The 26,227-nt window shown below is 41.7% G+C and overlaps 1 long non-coding RNA gene across 2 annotated transcripts; it reads left to right on the forward strand.

The window, feature by feature from the left end:
- Positions 1-1,206: 1,206 nt before the first annotated feature.
- LOC127294880 (uncharacterized) lies at positions 1,207-7,355 on the forward strand. Of its 2 annotated transcripts, none has more exons than XR_011742875.1 (8): positions 1,207-1,308; positions 1,400-1,489; positions 2,018-2,165; positions 2,529-2,602; positions 2,708-3,005; positions 3,243-3,352; positions 5,702-5,801; positions 6,928-7,355. It is a non-coding gene; the product is annotated as an uncharacterized lncRNA (long non-coding RNA). The 2 variants fall into 2 exon arrangements; XR_011742876.1 differs by having other exon boundaries at positions 2,022-2,165.
- The last annotated feature ends 18,872 nt before the right edge of the window (positions 7,356-26,227 follow it).

Here is a 26,227-nt window from a genome sequence, read left to right on the forward strand (position 1 = left end):
TTTTGCTTCAACTCTTATTTCTTGCGAGTGCATCATTAAAATTGCTGAGCCCATCTTAATTACTTCTATAAATGTTCCTAGACTACCCGCCCAGCCAGATGGTCCTGAGGGGGCACTCTTCGTTGGCCGTTCGATCCTCCCGAACAGTAGAAAAATAGATCCCACTTTCACCCACAGCCATCCGATCCGGTTATTACTTTTGTTACCTGCTGCTTGCTGCTGGGTACATGACCGCTGGGCCATCTTGCGCGTGGGGCCTCCTGCCAGAGACACGGAACGGGGCTGGCTCAGGTCGCCTTCTTTCACCTTGTTTTCGACCGGGAGGGCAGCCAGAGGCAGCAGCGGGCGCTCCCTCGCGTCGCTCGTTTCATTGGTTGTTCGGTGGAGCGGTGAAAACCCTAGATCGGGATTGGCCTCTCCTCCAATCCCCGCCTCCTCTCCCCTCCCCAATCAGACCCTTCTCACTTTCCGCGGGAGCCCGACGGTGGTGGCGGCTGGAATGAAACGGGGCGGACCTCACCGCTCCTCTTCCTGCGCTGAGAAGCAGCGTGTGCGGCTCCGCCTCGTGCCTTGCATCAGGAGACGGCACGGACAAGGGCGCCGCCGCTGGTATAGCGCCAGGAGGTCACAGTCGCTGCCGGTCGTGGACGCCGCCGTGCCAAAAGCAGGAGAGCGCACGAAGGCGGGCGGCGGCGCGGAGAGTGGTGGCGGCGCGTGGCCTTGAGAAGCTCATCCACAGCCGGTGGGGCTTGCGATCTCCGGTCAAGGACGCCTCCCCCGCCTCGTCCTCCCCTGCCTCCGCACCCGGCGAGGACGACCCAACCACGATGTAAGCCTTCGACCCTTCTTCCATGGAGGCACCTCGATCTAACGGCGCTAGATCCACCCAGCCGCGGCTCAGGCTATATATGATTCGGTCGGGAAGGCCAGCCTATCGCCGGTTCTGCCGCCGCTGATGCCCAGGCCGCCTCGTGTATTTTTCTTCTCCGGCGGTGGTTCCTCATCTTGCTTCTCCCTCCTCTCTTTCTCTTCCTATTCCTCTCTGTCTATCTCACTCTTATCTCCCACTCTCGTTGATTTTAGGTACGGTTCTACTGTTAGAATTTGTTATCTTTCATCTTCGAGAGAGATTGGAGCCACCTCTTGCTCATGTGCTCTAGATCTCATATATATTTTGATTCTGAATCGATTTGGCATGTCTGTTGATGCCGATGATGATTTGATGCTCGTTTTGCATATCTGACATGGATTTGAGCTCTCGCTGCAAACTATGTCAGCTGGTCGGTGGCTGTTACTTGCCATTGAGGTGTAAGAAATGCTTACTGATATCATCTCCCTTTGCATGATTAAGTGACCTAATTTTGTCATGCCCTGGAGTAATTTCTCCTTTTCCTTATAGCCACATGATAGTGGAGTGAGAAGCAAGGTATTATGTGGAACCGTTGCTTAATGAAAATGGTAAAGATTGGAGTTTGCTGCATCTGTTTTGGTAAGTTCTTTAGCACTTTCTTGTCCTCATTGTATTTATTTTATCCATCTCATGAAATCATTAATAAATCGTACACTTGTTTATATTGGTGATACAATGATGTGTCAACCAGTTGGTTACATAATATGTTGGTTACACATATAAAGTATAAATGAACTACTCAGGTTTAGAATTGAATCCATGTAGTTGTTTTTCACGTGAGAGAATCAGACAACACATTGAAATTCAGATAGTTCCGTTGCAAAAAAGGAAATTCAGATAGCTCAGCCAATTATTGGTAGGGTATTCTAAGAGGAATTTGCTAATATGAAATTCTTATGAATTTTGTATGTTGGGTTTGTGGATGAGTTTCTTATCAAGTTCTGATTTGAACTTTTATGGCGGAGTACTAAAGCCTGATGATATTTAAAATGTTAAATCAATATTTTTGATTGCCTGACTTACTTTATATATCGAGGATAAACTAAAGTTTATCTTCCTCATATGCGGTTAAAAGTTGTTCTTTTGGAAATGGACTCTGCAAATCAGTTAGATCTCAGGGAGGTGGAAGATATAGGAGAGGAGGTCTGACCAGACAAATTATTTGAGGTTGAAGAGATGTTCAGTACCATTATATGGGGTGAATAAGTTGACTCAATCATCTCAGAACCATTTAGTTCGTGGACCGCTGCTCCAGGTATGTTTATCCTCTTCCTTCCCCTTGCATATTTCCCTAACTCCATATGCAGATTGCCCTATTTCTCAAATCAATATAGGAAGAAAAATAGTCTGATGTGACAGTAACTTAACTGTATGTGATAAGGAAGCCGTTTTACAAAATTAGCATTGCTTTTTTACATTCTTGGATTCTATGAATGAGATAGTGAACTTGATGTTCCATTATCCATCACATATCTAAAAGTAGGCTTTGCCACGCCTTCAGTTGGTATTGTATGTTACAGATCGTGAAATATCACTTTATTTATGTTTGTCTAATGTCTGACGGGTCAGGAATTGTGTATATATGTTTATGCTTACTTGGTGTGGTTTTATTGTGCAGCATTGAGTTAACAAAATCCATGGTGTGTGCACCTATCTTGTGATGTTGTCAGCGGCAGGGGTTGGTGTCTCCAGGCAAGAATGGTTCATTTTCTCCGACTCACGAAGAATGTGACAATGCTATCAACAATATTCTTCTGTTATACACTCATAGTCTCTTGTTACCTACTGCATTTCCAGTGAGCCATGCTGCTGAAGCTTTATGGACATGCAAGCCTTCAGCTTTGTGCTATTGATCATAAGCCACTGCATTTCCATTGGGCCATGCTGCTGAAGCTTTAGCCTTCCAAAGAAGAATTAAAGAGGCTGCGCATGTTCAGTGTCAGGTATACATATCTCAAATCTTCACTATAGTTTCTACACTTCTATGCTTTGAATATGCCATTGGCTTAATGTTTCTGGTCGAGCGTCAAGCGATAGAAACAACCAGTTTCTGGGAGAGACAACATACCAATGGATGGGTTGCAATACTTTTCAGGTGAATCTGCGGTAGAACCATAATCCTTTTTTTAGATTGTGAATCATGGTTATTCATGGCTTCCTAATCAATGGAATAGCCATTTCATGTTCCTTACAGAATGAATCTATGGGCGTTTTCATATTCTGAATCTAGGGAATGTAAAAATCCTATCACTTGCTATCATTGTCTTAGTTGAGGATATTGTGTCTGACTATTTTTGTTGACTGATTCGTGGTTGGCTATTTCTGCGTACAGTGCCATGAGGTGGGATCTCAAGATGAAGAGAGACAAGGAGCGTCAGCTCAGGGCGGCTGAAGCCACAGCCTGTGGAGCGGCCGATGGCGAGGACGTGGATCCCACTTTATGTATGACATCTCTTTCCTTTGTTATTATCTGAATGATGTGTTGGACACAATTAATGTAGAGGTTATGTATGCTCAACTACAATTTAGGCTCTGATTTCTCTTATGTGACCATAGTAATAGGTGCTCCTCTGTTTAAAATCATTTGACTTGGTTGTTTGCCATTACATTTGTTTTGAGAAGTTCTTCAATCTCTATTATTGCAGTGATAAATAACCGGAGGGCATACATTGTCAGTCTATCATTGACTAGGCTTATGCATTGTTTCTTTGTATGGATCGTGTGTTCGTTTTGTTTACATATAATCAACATCATATGTATGACACATAGTAGAAAAATAAATATTTTACATTGTGAACTTAACTGAGATAGATCTGCTCATTGTTTCGTGATGTATGTGTTCGCGATCCCTGCATCCGTTTTCGGTACATGGCGTAGTTGCTTCTTTTTGATTTACTCTAGCAATGTATAAGTAGTCGAGACAAGTTAATAATTTCAATGTTGGGCTGTGTCTTTCGGTGGAGCTTCAGTTGCTACATCAAGTGGTATTCTATTAAAAAAATACAACCTACAAATCTTTAATGAATGGTAGAAGTGATTTTGCAGAATAGCTTAGGTATCCAAATAATAAGACTTGCTACTTAGTTATTACTAATGGAAAGTTGCATAACAAAAAATATAGCTTAGTTGCAGTTTTATGCGATTCATTGCATCGCTGCATATTCCCGGTCCTAGACCCGTACTATGTCTTAAAGAGGATAATATAGATAATGTTAGAAGAAATTGAGTTGTTTCATCTTAACCTTGGACTGTCTGAACTAAATGGGTATGATAAAAAGATAGAAAGTTTGGCCCTTCTGTTGTTTGAATATTCTAAGCACTTCGCATAAATGCGTTGTCTATTTTCTGACGTGCTGGCTATTAAACTAAGCAACAATATATCTACTACACATGTTGATGGCAAAGTGTGATGTCGTATTTTTTTGAAAGAATAGTCCTGCTACTTTTTATGAATTGTAAGCATTGGGGCATGCTGAGATAATTTCCTGCGTGTTTTGTGTTTTGCTGACCTATTCTTGAATCCAAACAAGTTGTCTATTGTTCTGACCTTTGCACATTATTTTCTATTATTATTGAATGAATGTTCTGACGGTGTCGTCTCCCTGCGTGTCCACATTAAACTTCAGCAGTGATTAAATGTGATGCTTGGGATGTATATTATGCAGCTTTTGTATTTATCAAAAAAGAAGAACAATGTATTAGTTTCTATGCATGAAGGGACTCCCAATCAACTACTTTTTTGCTTGCTATAACAGGAATCATCCCTACATCTCCAAAGAGTGGCCATAATCACTACCAGGAAGGATATGCAGTATTGGAGAATTAAACCTATACAACTGAGAAACTAAATAATTGGGTCTCGGATTCTGGAGACGAACAAATGTTCTACCATGCATCATAAAGTGGAATTCAGAGTTTCAAGTGACCGAGAGTCGGAGTTTCAGAAGCTTGAAAACCTTATTAGCGTGCCATGCCTACTCTAATCAATCATAAGAGTTACATATATGCTTACTGAGTTATTTATATGTGTTCATAAAATCGATTGCTTAGGCTTCTTATGCATTGAAAAAAATAGTGAACTTCTTGCTGCATGATACTGCCATCCAGAGTTTCTTTGTAATGTTATCTATTGGTATGCACTGGCAGTGATATGTTCATTGGCTATTCTGTTCTGATGGTGAAATCCTATGAGTGGATATTGCTGGTTTCCCAAAATAAATTTGGCTTAGGAAGGAACATCATGGAGACCGCTTGCCGCATAAGAAGCTGGAGCGGCAAGTTTGGTGTGGCTGCTCCTCCATGCAAAGGTCTTCAGTTCATAAATTATTGCTCCTTACTTTTATCCCTTAAGGAGCAGCCACATGCTTTGTTTCGGTTGTCCTATAATGTGTATTTAGGCTTTCGCCACATCACCAATTCTTGATTTTTCTATCTTCCACTTTTAGCAAACGAAAGTAGAGAATAAATCAATGAATGTTTTATTTAAAAAATTATTATACCATTTCATCGGATGTAATAAACTTAAAATAGTTATTTGTGGATTTAGTTTGCTGCTTAAATTTCATTTTCTATTGTGCAGATGTTTGCTAGGTTTAGGTTCAGATTTAGGTTTAAATCTGATTAGGAATAATGTAGTAGACACCTTTTAGCTTTAGATTTTGTTATGCCTACTTCAGTATGAACAATATGAGGGTTAGGATGAAAAAAATATGCCTAGCAAAAAAACACTGCTTTATTTTCATGTTCTCCTCGGTAAGAAGAATATAATATGATGTGAGTCCAATATCGCAGGCTGAGGTCCAACACTGACCGCATGCAAGCCCCATGGCATTCACCGCTTCTCTACGTGTTGCTGGAGGATGGCTCACAGCATGCGAAGCATTTAGCTTAGGTGAGATCTTCTCTTTTCCACTTAGGTTCTTTTTTCTTATGTCTCTATATTTATGAATTTCTATCGCTGTTTTGCACATTTCTTACTGGGAATAAACAGAGGGGGAAGCTTGAAGGCATTTTATCTAGGAAAATGTGCATGCTCCAATGTATGATCAGAGTTTTTAATTAATTATGTTTGCTTCATCTGATCCTATGTGAGAGTTCCTCTCTCTGTTTTTAGTTGATCTTCTTGCATCCTTTTTTTAGAGTTTGCTTGCTCAAACGAAACTAATAGATGACTTCTTTGTTTAACATTAATATTGTTTGCATTTATGTTCTTTCACTTTGATATATATTAGCATTCAGGTTACCGCCTGGTGGACCTCGGTATTTTATTTCAGTTAACAGTGTTGCAGATCTCTTGTTTATTTCTTTTTAATTGTATGTTTTATTAGAATTGGCCTTTTAAAGGATGTGTTCTGCCAATGGTATTACTGATGGTTTAAAATGCATCCTTCATAGTTATGGTTCAACAATTATTTTAGGTCACCTCTAAAAAATAAACAGGAAGCAGACCATCGCAACATTCAGTTCGACCATTCAAAATCACGTCCTGAAAGTATCCCTAAGCACTTCTCTGTTTCATGTATATATTGATAACTTTTTAGTTCGTGCACTTTCAGTTTTAAACCATTGTATACATTAAAGCACCGAAATATATTTTAAATTATTATCTTGTTTATACTACGTAGCTTCCAGTACAACTTCTTGCAAGGCTTCCACACTGTAATGTATGCAAGCTATCAATCTATAACTTGAAAATGGAAAAGCTTTTCATTAATATAGCATGCAACATTCACGAAAGTCTTCATGTATTTTATCAAATGTTGCTTTCTTACCCGGTGGCCTGTGGTCTTTCTTCTTCAGTTTGAATGTAAAGAAAAGATCTACTAATATGGTTTGCATATATATAATTTATAATGTTTTTTCAGTCTCATTTCATAAGGCAACATGGTAAGATCTCTAGCGAATTTACTCTCAGCGTCTATTGCAATATTTTAATTCAGTACTAGAGTTATCTTTCACTGTGAAAATTTATTATGTTACCTTTTATATTTTAAATATCCCTCTTATCATGTTTATAGGAACATAAATAACTCGATTGCCGTTGCTGGTTGGGTAAATTGCGGACAACTGTCATATCAGACAACAGGGAGATTGTTCCGCTTTTCAGCATTCTACCGGGAACATTTTTACCGCGTGAGGTTACATCGAAGTTACAGGTTCCATTCTTCATTATCTCTTCTCTTTTTATTCTGGATGCTCCATATTTCTACAATGTGTTCTCACATTGTGATTTATTTTTTGTTTGAACTAAATTTTCTCTTAAACGAGAAGAACTATTCTATCAGACTGAAAAATAATTAGATTGCCTCTTCGTTATACAATCTAAGATTTACTAACAAGTCTTATTTGAACGGTCCACACACTAATTGAGATGTCATTATTTTAACTGGTTGTTTTGATGGATCTGTTTCGTTGCATTTCCAGTAGTGTTTGTGAAGGGAGTTAGCATACATATGGTCTAACCCAAAAGGTTTCTTTGTAGTCTGGTGCCCCATCAGCCTAGGTTACCAGCTGGCAGTCAGTTAAATTGTGTTCCTTTGCCAGGTAATTTTACTATAGATAAATGCAGTATGCCAGATATATCTTTACTATGTATTGTTGTTTCATATTCATCGTTTTCGGTTCCTAATTCACCAGTACTTCTATCTTTGTTACTATGATTGGCAAATTCATACATTCCATATATTTAGTATTTCTTTTCTGCAATGTTGAATAATTGTGTCCTTGAATGAATCTGATATCCTTTTGTTTACTATGGTTATATTTTTGCAGGTCCAGATAACCCAATGATATTTAATATCACACTTGATAGTTCCAGATTTTGGAAGATCAACTGGGTTCATATGCCTCCTCAATGTTTTCGATTAACAAACATATTTTTACAAGTACAGTAACTGTTGAGGTAGTGATTACGGATGATTTGCATGATCATGCTATCAATTAACACTGTAAGATTGTACATAACAAAAGCCAAACACTACTTTATATATGTGATAATTTTTTGTTCCTATCATGCACTTAAAACGCTTTCCACAATTATTGATAACTCTGGTTAAGCATCGACAGCATGAGATCTTTGGAGACTGTTGTTCTGGTGTAGAGAAAAATAGTTAAGTTGTACGAGGCCAAAGTTGCTGGCTATCTGATACATTATAGGCACACAAGCTGCTATTATTTGTTGATTCAATTCCATTATTATTTTTTGCCTTTTGTAGAAATTGGAGTTTATATGCAGCAGCTCCGAATGAATCAAAATAATATCTCTGCTATGCTTTTTGCAAGGATTAGGATTTCTATTCCTCATGTGCATTATTACTCCATAAACAATCTCACTAACAAACGAACTGAATCTGAGCCATCCTACTATTCATTCTTAGTGTTTCATTTCGTTGGTGAACTACCTTAGTTCCTCCAAGTATCAGTACTAATTATTTTCCTAACTCCATTTGGTGTTTCATATTTCATTTACTTATCACACATTATCTTACAGAGAAGGGTGGGACAATATTGCGTAATTAACACAAGCAGTTATTTTCACTAAGTCTAAATAACTCAATAGCCATAATGTAATCACATGCCTTGAGTAATGTCTTGCTTTTGCCATTTGCGCCGGCACACAACCGGTCATTTATGGCATGTATGTTCACTTTTTTTAGTCAGTATGTATGTTCTATTTTCTCAAAGACATAGTGAATTCTTGGAGAACTAAACATGCATTAGCTGAGTAAAACTTATATTATTTTAAAAAAGATTGCCTATATAGGTTTATGGCTCTCAAAGACCTACTGAACTTTTGGACAACTAAATAGACATTAGCAGCATGAAATATATGGTTATAGTATTGTCTTGTTTGCCTGTGCGCCGGGGCGCACCGGGTCATCTAGTGGCTATAAAGAAAGCACTTCTTGGGAGATAACCCATGTGTTTATTTTACTACAGCAATTTTTGTTTTATATTTGAGTCTTGGAAGTTTTTACTACTGTAGCAACCTCTCCTTATCTTTATTTTATTTCATTGTTGTGCCAAGTAAAGTCTTTGCTAGCAAGGTTGATAGTAGATTTGGATTACTGCGTAGAAACAGATTTCTGTCTGTCATGAATTTGGGCAGGGTTCTCTGTAGGTAACTCAGAAAAATCTGCAAATTTACGTGCGTGATCCTCAGATATGTACGCAACTTTCATTCAATTTGAGTATTTTCATCTGAGCAAGTTAAGTGCCTCTGTAAAATTCGTCTTTACGGACTGTTCTGTTTTGACAGATTATGCCTTTTATTTCGCATTGCCTCTTTTGCTATGTTGAATGGATTTCTTTGTTCCATTAACTTTCAGAAGCTTTGGGCAATGTCCAGAAGTGTTAAGAATGATTGTGTCACCTCTGAACATGTGAAATTTTCATTATGCACTAACCCTCTAATGAGTTTGTTTCGAGTTTGGTGTGGAGGAAGTTTTTCAAGGGTCAAGAGAGGAGGATGATATACTATGATCAAGAAGAGTGCAGAGTCTAAGCTTGGGGATGCCCCTGTGGTTCATCCCTGCATATTTCAAGAAGACTCAAGCATCTAAGCTTGGGGATGCCCAAGGCATCCCCTTCTTCATCAACAATTTATCAGGTTTCTTCTCTTGAAACTATATTTTTATTCGGTCACATCTTATGTACTTTACTTGGAGCGTCTGTTTATTTTTGTTTTGTTTGAATAAGTTCATCCTTGTGTGGGAGAGAGACACGCTCCGCTGGTTCATATGAACACATGTGTTCTTAGCTTTTAATGTTCATAGCGAAGGTTGAAACTTCTTCGTTAATTGTTATATGGTTGGAAACAGAAAATGCTTCATGTGGTAAATGGTATAATGTCTTGAATAATTTGATAGTTGGCAATTGTTGTGCTTATATAGATCATGTTTAAGCTCTTGCATCATGTACCTTGCACCTATTAATGAAGAACTACAAAGAGCTTGTTAAAATTTGGTTTGCATGATTGGTCTCTCTAAGTCTAGATATTTTCTGGTTGAGGTGTTTGAACAACAAGGAGACGATGTAAAGTCTTAATGCTTACAATACGTTCATATGTGAGTCTTGCTGTACCATTTTATACTTGAGTTTGCTTCAAACAACCTTGCTAGCCTAGCCTTGTATTGAGAGGAATTCTTCTCGTGCATCCAAATCGTTGAGCCAAAATCCATGCCATTTGTGTCCACCATACCTACCTACCACATGGTATTTCTCAGCCATTCCAAAGTACATTACTTGAGTGCTACCTTTAAACTTCCATTCTTTGCCTTTACAATATATAGCTCATGGGAAAATAGCCTTAAAAACTATTGTGGTGAAGAATATGTACTTATGTATCTTATTTCTTAATAAGTTGCTTGTTGAGCGGTAACCATGTTTCTGGGGACGCCATCAACTTTTACCTTTGTTGAATATCATGTGAGTTGCTATGCATGTTCGTCTTGTCTGAAGTAAGGGAGATTTTCATGATCAAATGGTTTGAGTATGCATATTGTTAGAGAAGAACATTGGGCCGCTAACTAAAGCCATGAATCATGGTGGAAGTTTCAGTTTGAACATAAAACCCCAATCTCTTATGAGAATATTATCTGTTGTTGAATGCTTAAGCATTAAAAGAGGAGTCCATTATCTGTTGTCTATGTTGTCCCGGTTGTAGGATAACGTTGCATAGAAAACAAAAATTTTCCTACCGCGAACACGCAATCCAAGCCAAGATGCAATCTAGAAGACGGTAGCAACGAGGGGGTATCGAGTCTCACCCTTGAAGAGATTCCAAAGCCTACAAGATGAGGCTCTTGTTGCTGCGGTAGACGATCACTTGCCGCTTGCAAAAGCGCGTAGAAGATCTTGATCACGATCGGTTCCGGCGCCACGAACGGGCAGCACCTCCGTACTCGGTCACACGTTCGGTTGTTGATGAAGACGACGTCCACCTCCCCGTTCCAGCGGGCAGCGGAAGTAGTAGCTCCTCTTGAATCCGACAGCACGACGGCGTGGTGTCGGTGGCGGTGTAGAAGTCCGGCGGAGCTTCGCTAAGCTACGCGGGAAATATGAAGTGGAGGAGCAAAGCTAGGGTTTGGGAGGGGGTGGCCGGCCACTCAAGGGGGGCGGCCAAGCTATGGTCTTGGGGTGGCCGGCCCCCTCCCTTGGCCCCTCATTATATAGGTGGATCCCAAGTGTTGGTGTCCAAGTCTTCGAATAAGACCCGAAACCAAAACCTTCCATAGGAGGGGGCAAACCTAGCCAAACTAGGACTCCCACCCAAAGGTGGGATTCCCACCTCCCATGTGGGGGGTGGCCGGCCCCCTATGGTGGAGTCCACTTGGGACTCCACCCCCACTAGGGCTGGCCGGCCATGGAGGTGGAGTCCCTTGTGGACTCCACCTTCCTTGGTGGTTTCTTCCGGACTTTTCTAGAACCTTCTAGAACCTTCCATAGAACCTTCCGCGACATTTTATTTCACATAAAATGACATCCTATATATGAATCTTATTCTCCGGACCATTCCGGAACTCCTCGTGATGTCCGGGATCTCATCCGGGACTCCGAACAAATATTCGAACTCCATTCCATAATTCAAGTGCTACCATTTCAACATCCAACTTTAAGTGTGTCACCCTACGGTTCGAGAACTATGCGGACATGGTTGAGTACTCACTCCGACCAATAACCAATAGCGGGATCTGGAGATCCATAATGGCTCCCACATATTCAACGATGACTTTAGTGATCGAATGAACCATACACATATATTACCAATTTCCTTTGTCTCGCGATATTTTACTTGTCCGAGGTTTGATCTTCGGTATCACTCTATACCTTGTTCAACCTCGTCTCCTGACAAGTACTCTTTACTCGTACCGTGGTATGTGGTCTCTTATGAACTCATTCATATGCTTGCAAGACATTAGACGACATTCCACCGAGAGGGCCCAGAGTATATCTATCCGTCATCGGGATGGACAAATCCCACTGTTGATCCATATGCCTCAACTCATACTTTCCGGATACTTAATCCCACCTTTATAGCCACCCATTTACGCAGTGGTGTTTGGTGTAATCAAAGTACCTTTCCGGTATAAGTGATTTACATGATCTCTGAAGGAGATATGCCCTAGAGGCAATAATAAAGTGGTTATTATTTATATCTTTATGTTTATGATAAATGTTTATATATCATGCTAGAATTGTATTAACCGAAACATTAGTACATGTGTGATATGTAGACAAACAAGAAGTCCCTAGTATGCCTCTTAAACTAGCTTGTTGATTAATGGATGATTAGTTTCATAATCATGAACATTGGATGTTATTAATAACAAGGTTATGTCATTGTGTGAATGATATAATGGACGCACCCAATTAAGCGTAGCATAAGATCTCGTCATTAAGTTATTTGCTATAAGCTTTCGATACATAGTTACCTAGTCCTTATGACCATGAGATCATGTAAATCACTTATACCGGAAAGGTACTTTGATTACACCAAACACCACTGCGTAAATGGGTGGCTATAAAGGTGGGATTAAGTATCCGGAAAGTATGAGTTGAGGCATATGGATCAACAGTGGGATTTGTCCATCCCGATGACGGATAGATATACTCTGGGCCCTCTCGGTGGAATGTCGTCTAATGTCTTGCAAGCATATGAATGAGTTCATAAGAGACCACATACCACGGTACGAGTAAAGAGTACTTGTCAGGAGACGAGGTTGAACAAGGTATAGAGTGATACCGAAGATCAAACCTCGGACAAGTAAAATATCGCGAGACAAAGGGAATTGGTAATGTATGTGAATGGTTCATTCGATCACTAAAGTCATCGTTGAATATGTGGGAGCCATTATGGATCTCCAGATCCCGCTATTGGTTATTGGTCGGAGTGAGTACTCAACCATGTCCGCATAGTTCTCGAACCGTAGGGTGACACACTTAAAGTTGGATGTTGAAATGGTAGCACTTGAATTATGGAATGGAGTTCGAATATTTGTTCGGAGTCCCGGATGAGATCCCGGACATCACGAGGAGTTCCGGAATGGTCCGGAGAATAAGATTCATATATAGGATGTCATTTTATGTGAAATAAAATGTCGCGGAAGGTTCTATGGAAGGTTCTAGAAGGTTCTAGAAAAGTCCGGAAGAAACCACCAAGGAAGGTGGAGTCCACAAGGGACTCCACCTCCATGGCCGGCCAGCCTAGTGGGGGTGGAGTCCCAAGTGGACTCCACCATAGGGGGCCGGCCACCCCCACATGGGAGGTGGGAATCCCACCTTTGGGTGGGAGTCCTAGTTGGGCTAGGTTTGCCCCTCCTATGGAAGGTTTTGGTTTCGGGTCTTATTCGAAGACTTGGACACCAACACTTGGGATCCACCTATATAATGAGGGGCCAAGGGAGGGGGCCGGCCACCCCAAGACCACAAGCTGGCCGCCCCCCATAGAGTGGCCGGCCACCCCTCCCAAACCCTAGCCGCCCCCCTCTCCTCCATATTGTCCGCGTAGCTTAGCGAAGCTCCGCCGGACTTCTACACCGCCACCGACACCACGCCGTCGTGCTGTCGGATTCAAGAGGAGCTACTACTTCCGCTGCCCGCTGGAACGGGGAGGTGGACGTCGTCTTCATCAACAACCGAACGTGTGACCGAGTACGGAGGTGCTGCCCGTTCGTGGCGCCGGAACCGATCGTGATCAAGATCTTCTACGCGCTTTTGCAAGCGGCAAGTGATCGTCTACCGCAGCAACAAGAGCCTCATCTTGTAGGCTTTGGAATCTCTTCAAGGGTGAGACTCGATACCCCCTCGTTGGTACCGTCTTCTAGATTGCATCTTGGCTTGGATTGCGTGTTCGCCGTAGGAAAATTTTTGTTTTCTATGCAACGTTATCCTGGTGGTATCGAGCCGTGTCTATGCATAGATGGTTGCACGAGTAGAACACAATGGTTTGTGGGCGTTGATGCTCTTGTTATCTTTAGTTTGAGTACTTTGCATCTTTATGGCATAGTGGGATGAAGCGGCTCGGACTAACTTTACATGACCGCGTTCATGAGACTTGTTCCTCGTTCGACATGCAACTTGTATTGCATAAGAGGCTTTGCGGGTGTCTGTCTCTCCTACTATAGTAAAGATTCAATTTACTCTTCTATTGAAAACATTAGTATCAACGTTGTGGTTCATGTTCGTAGGTAGATTAGATCTCTCTCGAAAACCCTAAACCACGTAAAATATGCAAACCAAATTAGAGACGTCTAACTTGTTTTTGCAGGGTTTGGTGATGTGATATGGCCATAATGTGATGATGAATATGTATGAGATGATCATTATTGTATTGTGGCAACCGGCAGGAGCCTTATGGTTGTCTTTAAATTTCATGTTGAGTAGTATTTCAAAGTAGTTGTAATAGTTGCTACATGGAGGACAATCATGAAGACGGCGCCATTGACCTTGACGCTACGCCGACGATGATGGAGATCATGCCCGAAGATGATGGAGATCATATCCGTGCTTTGGAGATGAAGATCAAAGGCGCAAGAACAAAAGGGCCATATCATATCACATATGAACTGCATGTGATGTTAATCCTTTTTATGCATCTTATTTTGCTTAGATCGCGACGGTAGCATTATAAGATGATCCCTCACTAAAATCTCAAGATAATAAAGTGTTCATCCTTAGTAGCACCGTTGCCAAGTCTTGTCGTTTGAAGCACCTCGTGATGATCGGGTGTGATAGATTCAATAAGTACATATAACGGGTGCAAGGCAGTTTTGCACATGCGGATACTAAGGTGGCCTTGACGAGCCTAGCATGTACGGACATGGTCTCGGAACACGTGATACCGAAAGGTAGAGCATGAATCATATGGTTGATATGATGAACACTTTGAGTGTTCGCCATTGAAATCACACCTTTTCTCGTGATGATCGGGTTTAGGTGCGGTGGATTTGGTTCGTGTGATCACTAAGACAATGCGAGGGATATTGTTTTGAGTGGGAGTTCACTTAGGTTTTTAATTATGTTGAATTAAAATTTGAACTCAATTTGTCATAAACTTAGTCTAAACTATTGCAAATATATGTTGTAGAGATGGCGTCCCCAATCAATTTTAATCAGTTCCTAGAGAAAGAGAAACTTAAGAGCAACGGTAGCAACTTCACCGACTGGTTCCGTCATGTGAGGATCTTCCTCTCTGGCGGAAATCTGCAATTTGTGCTTGATGCACCGCTAGGTGACCCTCCTGCAGAAGATGAATCCGATGAAGTAAAAGATGTTTACGCGACTCGGAAAACTCGGTACTCTCAAGTTCGGTGTGCCATCTGTGCGATCTGGAATCCGATCTTCAAAAACGTAGTGAGCACCACGATCCTCATGAGTTGATGTATGAGCTGACAGCTATATTCGAGACTCATGCGGCAGTGGAATGCTATGAAGCATCGAAACATTTCTTCGGCTGTATGATGGAAGAAGGCAGCTCCGTTAGTGAGCACATGCTCGCCATGACCGGGCATGCGAAGAAACTCAGTGACTTGGGAATAGTGATTCCTAACAGACTGGGGATTAATCGTGTCCTTCAATCACTGCCACCAAGTTACAAGAACTTTGTGATGAACTACAATATGCAGAACATGAACAAGGAGTTACCTGAACTTTTTGGCATGCTAAAAGCTGCTGAGATTGAGATCAAGAAAGAGCACCAAGTGTTGATGGTCAACAAGACCACCGGTTTCAAGAAACAGGGGCAAGTCTAAGGGAAAATTCAAGAAGGGTGGCAAGAAAGCTGCCACGCCTCCTATGAAACCTAAGAACGGCCCTAAGCACGATCTTGAGTGCTATGTGCAAGGAGAAGGGACACTTTGGAAGCGTAATTGCTCCAAGTATCGGCTGATCTGAAGAAGCGGCCTTGTCAAGAAGAAGAAAGAAGGTATATTTGATATACATGTTATAGATGTTCATTTCACTTGGTTCTCGTTCTAGTACCTGGGTATTTGATCTTGGTTCGGTTGCTCATATTTGTAACTCGAAAGCAGGAACTAAAGAATAAGCGACAAGCTGCTGAAAGATGAAGTGACGATGCGCGTTGGAAACGGATCCAAGGTCAATGTGATCGCGATCGGCACACTTCCTCTACATCTACCTTCGGGATTAGTTTTAAGCCTAAATAATTGCTATTATGTACCTGCGTTGAGCATGAACATTATATCTGGATCTTGTTTAATGCAAGACGGTTATTCATTCAAGTCTGAGAATAATGGTTGTTCTATTTTTATGAATAATATCTTTTATGGTCAAGCACCACAAAAGAATGGCTTATTTCTATTAGATCTCGATAGTAGTGATACGCATATACATAACATTGATGCTAAGCGAATTAAACTTAATGATAATTCTACTTATATGTGGCTTGTCGTCTTGGTCATATTGGAGTGAAACGCATGAAGAAACTCCATCTTGATGGATTACTTGAATCACTTGACTTTGAGTCACTTGATAGATGCGAAGCATGTCTAATGGGTAAAATGACAAAGACTCCATTTTACGGTATGATGGAGCGAGCTCTTGACTTATTGGAAATCATACATACGAGATGTATGTGGACCAATGAGCGTAGCATCGCGCGGTGGTTATCGTTATGTTCTAACCTTCACAGATGATCTGAGTAGATATGGGTATATCTATTTCATGAAACATAAATCCGAAACTTTCGAGAAGTTTAAGGAATTTCAAAGTGAAGTAGAAAATCAACGTAACAAGAAGATCAAATTTCTACGATCTGATCGTGGAGGTGAATATCTGAGTTATGAGTTTGGCATGCATTTAAAGAAATGCGGAATACTTTCACAATTGACACCGCCGGGAACACCTCAACGAAACGGTGTGTCGAACGTCGTAATCGAACTCTCTTAGATATGGTTCGTAGTATGATGTCTCTTCTTGATTTGCCGTTATCATTTTGGAGTTATGCATTAGAGACAGCCGCATTCACTTTAAATAGAGCACCATCAAAATCCGTAGAAACGACACCGTATGAATTATGGTTTAATAAGAAACCTAAGCTGTCGTTCTGAAAGTTTGGGGTTGCGAAGCCTATGTAAAGAAGTTACAACCGGACAAGCTAGAACCCAAAGCGGAGAAATGCGTCTTCATAGGATACCCTAAGGAAACTATAGGGTACACTTTCTATCACAAATCCGAAGGCAAAATCTTTGTTGCTAAGAACGGAACCTTTCTTGAGAAAGAATTTCTAACTAAAGAAGTGACTGGAAGAAAAGTAGAACTCGATGAGATTGATGAATCTATACTCGTTGATCAGAGTAGCGCGATACCGGAAGTTGTACCTGTACCGCCTACACCGGCAACGAGAGGAAGCTAATGATAATGATCATGAAACTTGAACGAGGAAACTGCGAACCTCGCAGATCGACAAGGGAACGTGCCACTCCTGATTGGTATGATCCTTGTCTAAATGTCATGATTGTAGATAACAATGATGAGGACCCTGCGACGTATGAAGAAGCGATGATGAGCCCAGATTCCAACAAATGGCAAGAAGCCATGAAATCCGAAATGGGATCCATGTATGATAACAAAGTATGGACTTTGGTAGACTTACACGATAGCCGAAAGGCTGTCGAGAATAAATGGATCTTCAAGAGAAAAACAGATGCTGATGGTAATATTACTGTCTATAAAGCTCGACTTGTCGCAAAGGGTTTCCGACAAATTCAAGGAGTTGACTACGATGAGACTTTCTCACCTGTAGCGAAGCTAAAATCTGTGAGGATTTTGTTAGCAATAGCTGCATTTTTCGATTATGAGATTTGGCGAGATGGATGTCAAAACGGCGTTCCTTAATGGAGATATTGAGGAAGAGTTGTATATGGTACAACCCAAAGGTTTTGTCGATCCTAAAAATGCTGACAAAGTATGCAAACTTCAGCGTTCAATCTATGGTGAAGCAAGCATCAAGAAGTTGGAACCGACGCTTTGATAAGGTGATCAAAGACTTCGGGTTTATACGGTGTCATGGAGAGGCCTGTATTTACAAGAAAGTGAGTGGGAGCTCGTAGCATTCCCGATATTATATGTAGTTGACATATTATTGATCGGGAATGATATAGAACTATTAAGCAGTGTTAAGGGTTATTTGAATAATAGTTTTTCAATGAAAGACCTTGGTGAAGCATCGTATATATTAGGCATCAAGATTTATAGAGATAGATCAAGACGCCTAATAGGGCTATCACAGAGTACATATCTGGACAAGATTCTAAAGAAGTTTAGAATGGACGAAAGTAAGAAAGGGTTCTTACCTATGTTACCGAGCAAGGTATTGAGTAAAACTCAAGGACCGGCTACAGCGAGAAGAAAGAGAAAGGATGTGTAACATCCCCTATGCCCTCGGCGATAGGATCTATCATGTATGCCATGCTATGTACTAGACCGGATATAGCACATGCTGTTAGTTTGACTAGCGAGATATCAAAGTGATCCGGGAATGGAACAACTTTGGACAGCGGTCAAGAATATCTGAAGTACTTGAAAAGAACTAAGGATATGTTTCTTTGTTATGGAGGTGACCAAGAGCTCGTTGTAAACGGTTACACCGATGCAAGTTGGAACAACGATCCCGATGACTCTAAGTCACAATGCAGGTACGTGTTTATATTGAATGGTGCTGCGATGGCTGGGCAAGCTCGAAGCGATTGCACGGTGGCGAAGTCTTCAACAGAATCAGAGTACATAGCGGCTTCAGAGGCTTCATCAGAAGCGGTATGGATGAAGAGGTTCATTGTAGAGCTCGGTGTGGTTCCTAGTGCATTGGACCCATTAATCATTTACTGTGATAACATGGGTGCCATCGCCAATGCACAAGAGCCAAGGTCACACAAGAGGCTGAAGCATATCAAGCTGCGTTACCACTCGATTCGCGAGTACATCGAAGATGGAGAAGTAAAGATTTGCAAAGTACACACTGATCTGAATGTAGCAGATCCGTTGACTAAAGCTCTCCCTAGGGCAAAGCATGACCAACACCAGAATGCCATGGGTGTTAGGTATATTACAATGTAATCTAGATTATTGACTCTAGTGCAAGTGGGAGACTGAAGGAGATATGCCCTAGAGGCAATAATAAAGTGGTTATTATTTATATCTTTATGTTTATGATAAATGTTTATATATCATGCTAGAATTGTATTAACCGAAACATTAGTACATGTGTGATATGTAGACAAACAAGAAGTCCCTAGTATGCCTCTTAAACTAGCTTGTTGATTAATGGATGATTAGTTTCATAATCATGAACATTGGATGTTATTAATAACAAGGTTATGTCATTGTGTGAATGATATAATGGACGCACCCAATTAAGCGTAGCATAAGATCTCGTCATTAAGTTATTTGCTATAAGCTTTCGATACATAGTTACCTAGTCCTTATGACCATGAGATTGTAGGATAACGTTGCATAGAAAACAAAAATTTTCCTACGGCGAACACGCAATCCAAGCCAAGATGCAATCTAGAAGACGGTAGCAACGAGGGGGTATCGAGTCTCACCCTTGAAGAGATTCCAAAGCCTACAAGATGAGGCTCTTGTTGCTGCGGTAGACGATCACTTGCCGCTTGCAAAGCGCGTAGAAGATCTTGATCACGATCGGTTCCGGCGCCACGAACGGGCGGCACCTCCGTGCTCGGTCACACGTTCGGTTGTTGATGAAGACGACGTCCACCTCCCCGTTCCAGCGGGCAGCGGAAGTAGTAGCTCCTCTTGAATCCGACGGCACGACGGCGTGGTGTCGGTGGCGGTGTAGAAGTCGGCGGAGCTTCGCTAAGCTACGCGGACAATATGGAGGAGAGGGGGCGGCTAGGGTTTGGGAGGGTGGCCGGCCACTCTATGGGGGCGGCCAGCTTGTGGTCTTGGGGTGGCCGGCCCCTCCCTTGGCCCCTCATTATATAGGTGGATCCCAAGTGTTGGTGTCCAAGTCTTCGAATAAGACCCGAAACCAAAACCTTCCATAGGATCGGGCAAACCTAGCACAACAAGGACAACAACCCAAATGTGGGAATCCCACCTCCCATGTGGGGGTGGCCGGCCCCTATGGTGGAGTCCACTTGGGACTCCACCCCCACTAGGGCTGGCCGGCCATGGAGGTGGAGTCCCTTGTGGACTCCACCTTCCTTGGTGGTTTCTTCCGGACTTTTCTAGAACCTTCTAGAACCTTCCATAGAACCTTCCGCGACATTTTATTTCACATAAAATGACATCCTATATATGAATCTTATTCTCCGGACCATTCCGGAACTCCTCGTGATGTCCGGGATCTCATCCGGGACTCCGAACAAATATTCGAACTCCATTCCATAATTCAAGTGCTACCATTTCAACATCCAACTTTAAGTGTGTCACCCTACGGTTCGAGAACTATGCGGACATGGTTGAGTACTCACTCCGACCAATAACCAATAGCGGGATCACGGAGATCCATAATGGCTCCCACATATTCAACGATGACTTTAGTGATCGAATGAACCATACACATATATTACCAATTTCCTTTGTCTCGCGATATTTTACTTGTCCGAGGTTTGATCTTCGGTATCACTCTATACCTTGTTCAACCTCGTCTCCTGACAAGTACTCTTTACTCGTACCGTGGTATGTGGTCTCTTATGAACTCATTCATATGCTTGCAAGACATTAGACGACATTCCACCGAGAGGGCCCAGAGTATATCTATCCGTCATCGGGATGGACAAATCCCACTGTTGATCCATATGCCTCAACTCATACTTTCCGGATACTTAATCCCACCTTTATAGCCACCCATTTACGCAGTGGTGTTTGGTGTAATCAAAGTACCTTTCCGGTATAAGTGATTTACATGATCTCTGAAGGAGATATGCCCTAGAGGCAATAATAAAGTGGTTATTATTTATATCTTTATGTTTATGATAAATGTTTATATATCATGCTAGAATTGTATTAACCGAAACATTAGTACATGTGTGATATGTAGACAAACAAGAAGTCCCTAGTATGCCTCTTAAACTAGCTTGTTGATTAATGGATGATTAGTTTCATAATCATGAACATTGGATGTTATTAATAACAAGGTTATGTCATTGTGTGAATGATATAATGGACGCACCCAATTAAGCGTAGCATAAGATCTCGTCATTAAGTTATTTGCTATAAGCTTTCGATACATAGTTACCTAGTCCTTATGACCATGAGATCATGTAAATCACTTATACCGGAAAGGTACTTTGATTACACCAAACACCACTGCGTAAATGGGTGGCTATAAAGGTGGGATTAAGTATCCGGAAAGTATGAGTTGAGGCATATGGATCAACAGTGGGATTTGTCCATCCCGATGACGGATAGATATACTCTGGGCCCTCTCGGTGGAATGTCGTCTAATGTCTTGCAAGCATATGAATGAGTTCATAAGAGACCACATACCACGGTACGAGTAAAGAGTACTTGTCAGGAGACGAGGTTGAACAAGGTATAGAGTGATACCGAAGATCAAACCTCGGACAAGTAAAATATCGCGAGACAAAGGGAATTGGTAATGTATGTGAATGGTTCATTCGATCACTAAAGTCATCGTTGAATATGTGGGAGCCATTATGGATCTCCAGATCCCGCTATTGGTTATTGGTCGGAGTGAGTACTCAACCATGTCCGCATAGTTCTCGAACCGTAGGGTGACACACTTAAAGTTGGATGTTGAAATGGTAGCACTTGAATTATGGAATGGAGTTCGAATATTTGTTCGGAGTCCCGGATGAGATCCCGGACATCACGAGGAGTTCCGGAATGGTCCGGAGAATAAGATTCATATATAGGATGTCATTTTATGTGAAATAAAATGTCGCGGAAGGTTCTATGGAAGGTTCTAGAAGGTTCTAGAAAAGTCCGGAAGAAACCACCAAGGAAGGTGGAGTCCACAAGGGACTCCACCTCCATGGCCGGCCAGCCCTAGTGGGGGTGGAGTCCCAAGTGGACTCCACCATAGGGGGCCGGCCACCCCCCACATGGGAGGTGGGAATCCCACCTTTGGGTGGGAGTCCTAGTTGGGCTAGGTTTGCCCCCTCCTATGGAAGGTTTTGGTTTCGGGTCTTATTCGAAGACTTGGACACCAACACTTGGGATCCACCTATATAATGAGGGGCCAAGGGAGGGGGCCGGCCACCCCAAGACCACAAGCTGGCCGCCCCCCATAGAGTGGCCGGCCACCCCTCCCAAACCCTAGCCGCCCCCCTCTCCTCCATATTGTCCGCGTAGCTTAGCGAAGCTCCGCCGGACTTCTACACCGCCACCGACACCACGCCGTCGTGCTGTCGGATTCAAGAGGAGCTACTACTTCCGCTGCCCGCTGGAACGGGGAGGTGGACGTCGTCTTCATCAACAACCGAACGTGTGACCGAGTACGGAGGTGCTGCCCGTTCGTGGCGCCGGAACCGATCGTGATCAAGATCTTCTACGCGCTTTTGCAAGCGGCAAGTGATCGTCTACCGCAGCAACAAGAGCCTCATCTTGTAGGCTTTGGAATCTCTTCAAGGGTGAGACTCGATACCCCCTCGTTGCTACCGTCTTCTAGATTGCATCTTGGCTTGGATTGCGTGTTCGCCGTAGGAAAATTTTTGTTTTCTATGCAACGTTATCCTACAATCTCATGGTCATAAGGACTAGGTAACTATGTATCGAAAGCTTATAGCAAATAACTTAATGACGAGATCTTATGCTACGCTTAATTGGGTGCGTCCATTATATCATTCACACAATGACATAACCTTGTTATTAATAACATCCAATGTTCATGATTATGAAACTAATCATCCATTAATCAACAAGCTAGTTTAAGAGGCATACTAGGGACTTCTTGTTTGTCTACATATCACACATGTACTAATGTTTCGGTTAATACAATTCTAGCATGATATATAAACATTTATCATAAACATAAAGATATAAATAATAACCACTTTATTATTGCCTCTAGGGCATATCTCCTTCAGTCTCCCACTTGCACTAGAGTCAATAATCTAGATTACATTGTAATATACCTAACACCCATGGCATTCTGGTGTTGGTCATGCTTTGCCCTAGGGAGAGCTTTAGTCAACGGATCTGCTACATTCAGATCAGTGTGTACTTTGCAAATCTTTACTTCTCCATCTTCGATGTACTCGCGAATCGAGTGGTAACGCAGCTTGATATGCTTCAGCCTCTTGTGTGACCTTGGCTCTTGTGCATTGGCGATGGCACCCATGTTATCACGATAAATGATTAATGGGTCAATGCACTAGGAACCACACCGAGCTCTACAATGAACCTCTTCATCCATACCGCTTTCCACGATGAAGCCTCAGAAGCCGCTATGTACTACGATTACGTTGAAGACTTCGCCACCGTGCTGCCGAGCTTGCCCAGCTTATCGCAGCACCATTCAATATAAACACGTACCCAGATTGTGACTTAGAGTCATCAGGATCAGTGTTCCAACTTGCATCGGTGTAACCGTTTACAACGAGCTCTTGGTCACCTCCATAACAAAGAAACATATCCTTAGTTCTTTTCAAGTACTTCAGGATATTCTTGACCGCTGTCCAGTGTTCCATTCCTGGATCACTTTGATATCTGCTAGTCAAACTAACAGCATGTGCTATATCCGGTCTAGTACATAGCATGGCATACATGATAGATCCTACTGCCGAGGCATAGGGGATGTTACACATCCTTTCTCTTTCTTCTGCCGTAGCCGGTCCTTGAGTTTTACTCAATACCTTGCACGGTAACATAGGTAAGAACCCTTTCTTACTTTCGTCCATTCTAAACTTCTTTAGAATCTTGTCCAGATATGTACTCTCTGTGATAGCCCTATTAGGCGTCTTGATCTATCTCTATAAATCTTGATGCCTAATATATACGATGCTTCACCAAGGTCTTTCATTGAAAAACTATTATTCAAATAACCCTTAACACTGCTTAATAGTTCTATATCATTCCCGATCAATAATATGTCATCTACATATAATATCAGGAATGCTCTGAGCTCCCACTCACTTTCTTGTAAATACAGGCCTCTCCATGACACCGTATAAACCCGAAGTCTTTGATCACCTTATCAAAGCGTCGGTTCCAACTTCTTGATGCTTCCTTCAGTCCATAGATTGAACGCTGAAGTTTGCATACTTTGTCGGCATTTTTAGGATCGACAAAACCTTTGGGTTGTACCATATACAACTCTTCCTCAATATCTCCATTAAGGAACGCCGTTTTGACATCCATCTGCCAAATCTCATAATCGAAAAATGCAGCTATTGCTAACAAAATCCTCACAGATTTTAGCTTCGCTGAGTGAGAAAGTCTCATCGTAGTCAACTCCTTGAATTTGTCGGAAACCCTTTGCGACACGTCGAGCTTTCTAGACAGTAATATTACCATCAGCATCTGTTTTCTCTTGAAGATCCATTTATTCTCGACAGCCTTTCGGCTATCAGGTAAGTCTACCAAAGTCCATACTTTGTTATCATACATGGATCCCATTTCGGATTTCATGGCTTCTTGCCATTTGTTGGAATCTGGGCTCATCATCGCTTCTTCATACGTCGCGGGGTCCTCATCATTGTTATCTACAATCATGACATTTAGACAAGGATCATACCAATCAGGAGTGGCACGTTCCTTGTCGATCTGCGAGGTTCAGTAGTTTCCTCGTTCGAAGTTTCATGATCATTATCATTAGCTTCCTCTGTTGCCGGTGTAGGCGATGCAGGTACAACTTCCGATCTTGCGCTACTCTGATCAACGAGTATAGATTCATCAATCTCATCGAGTTCTACTTTTCTTCCAGTCACTTCTTTAGTGAGAAATTCTTTCTCAAGAAAGGTTCCGTTCTTAGCAACAAAGATTTTGCCTTCGGATTTGTGATAGAAAGTGTACCCTATAGTTTCCTTAGGGTATCCTATGAAGACGCATTTCTCCGCTTTGGGTTCTAGCTTGTCCGGTTGTAACTTCTTTACATAGGCTTCGCACCCCCAAACTTTCAGAACGACGACAGGTTTCTTATTAAACCATAATTCATACGGTGTCATTTCTACGGATTTTGATGGTGCTCTATTTAAAGTGAATGCGGCTGTCTCTAATGCATAACTCCAAAATGATAACGGCAAATCAGTAAGAGACATCATACTACGAACCATATCTAAGAGAGTTCGATTACGACGTTCGGACACACCGTTTCGTTGAGGTGTTCCCGGCGTGTGTCAATTGTGAAAGTATTCCGCCTTTCTTTAAATGCATGCCAATCTCATTACTCAGATCTTCACCTCCACGATCAGTGCGTAGAAATTTGATCTTCTTGTTGCGTTGATTTTCTACTTCACTTTGAAATTCCTTAAACTTCTCGAAAGTTTCGGATTTATGTTTCATGAAATAGATATACCCATATCTACTCAGATCATCTGTGAAGGTTAGAACATAACGATAACCACCGCGCGATGCTACGCTCATTGGTCCACATACATCTGTATGTATGATTTCCAATAAGTCGATAGCTCGCTCCATCATACCAGAAAATGGAGTCTTTGTCATTTTACCCATTAGACATGCTTCGCATCTATCAAGTGACTCAAAGTCAAGTGATTCAAGTAATCCATCGATATGGAGTTTCTTCATGCGTTTCACTCCAATATGACCAAGACGACGATTGCCACATATAAGTAGAATTATCATTAAGTTTAATTCGCTTAGCATCAATGTTATGTATATGCGTATCACTACTATCGAGATCTAATAGAAATAAGCCATTCTTTTGTGGTGCTTGACCATAAAAGATATTATTCATAAAAATAGAACAACCATTATTCTCAGACTTGAATGAATAACCGTCTTGCATTAAACAAGATCCGGATATAATGTTCATGCTCAACGCAGTACATAATAGCAATTATTTAGGCTTAAAACTAATCCCGAAGGTAGATGTAGAGGAAGTGTGCCGACTGCGATCACATTGACCTTGGATCCGTTTCCAACGCGCATCGTCACTTCATCTTTCAGCAGTTGTCGTTTATTCTTTAGTTCCTGTTTCGAGTTACAAATATGAGCAACCGAACGATATCAAATACCAGGTACTAGAACGAGAACCCGATGAAATGAACATCTATAACATGTATATCAAATATACCTTCTTTCTTCTTCTTGACAAGGCCGCTCTTGAGATCAGCCGATACTTGGAGCAATTACGCTTCGATGTCCCTTCTCCTTGCGATAATAGCACTTCGATATCAGGCTTAGGGCCGT

This window comes from Lolium perenne, chromosome 4, assembly GCF_019359855.2.
Source record: "Lolium perenne isolate Kyuss_39 chromosome 4, Kyuss_2.0, whole genome shotgun sequence".
Taxonomy (NCBI): Eukaryota; Viridiplantae; Streptophyta; class Magnoliopsida; order Poales; family Poaceae; genus Lolium; species Lolium perenne.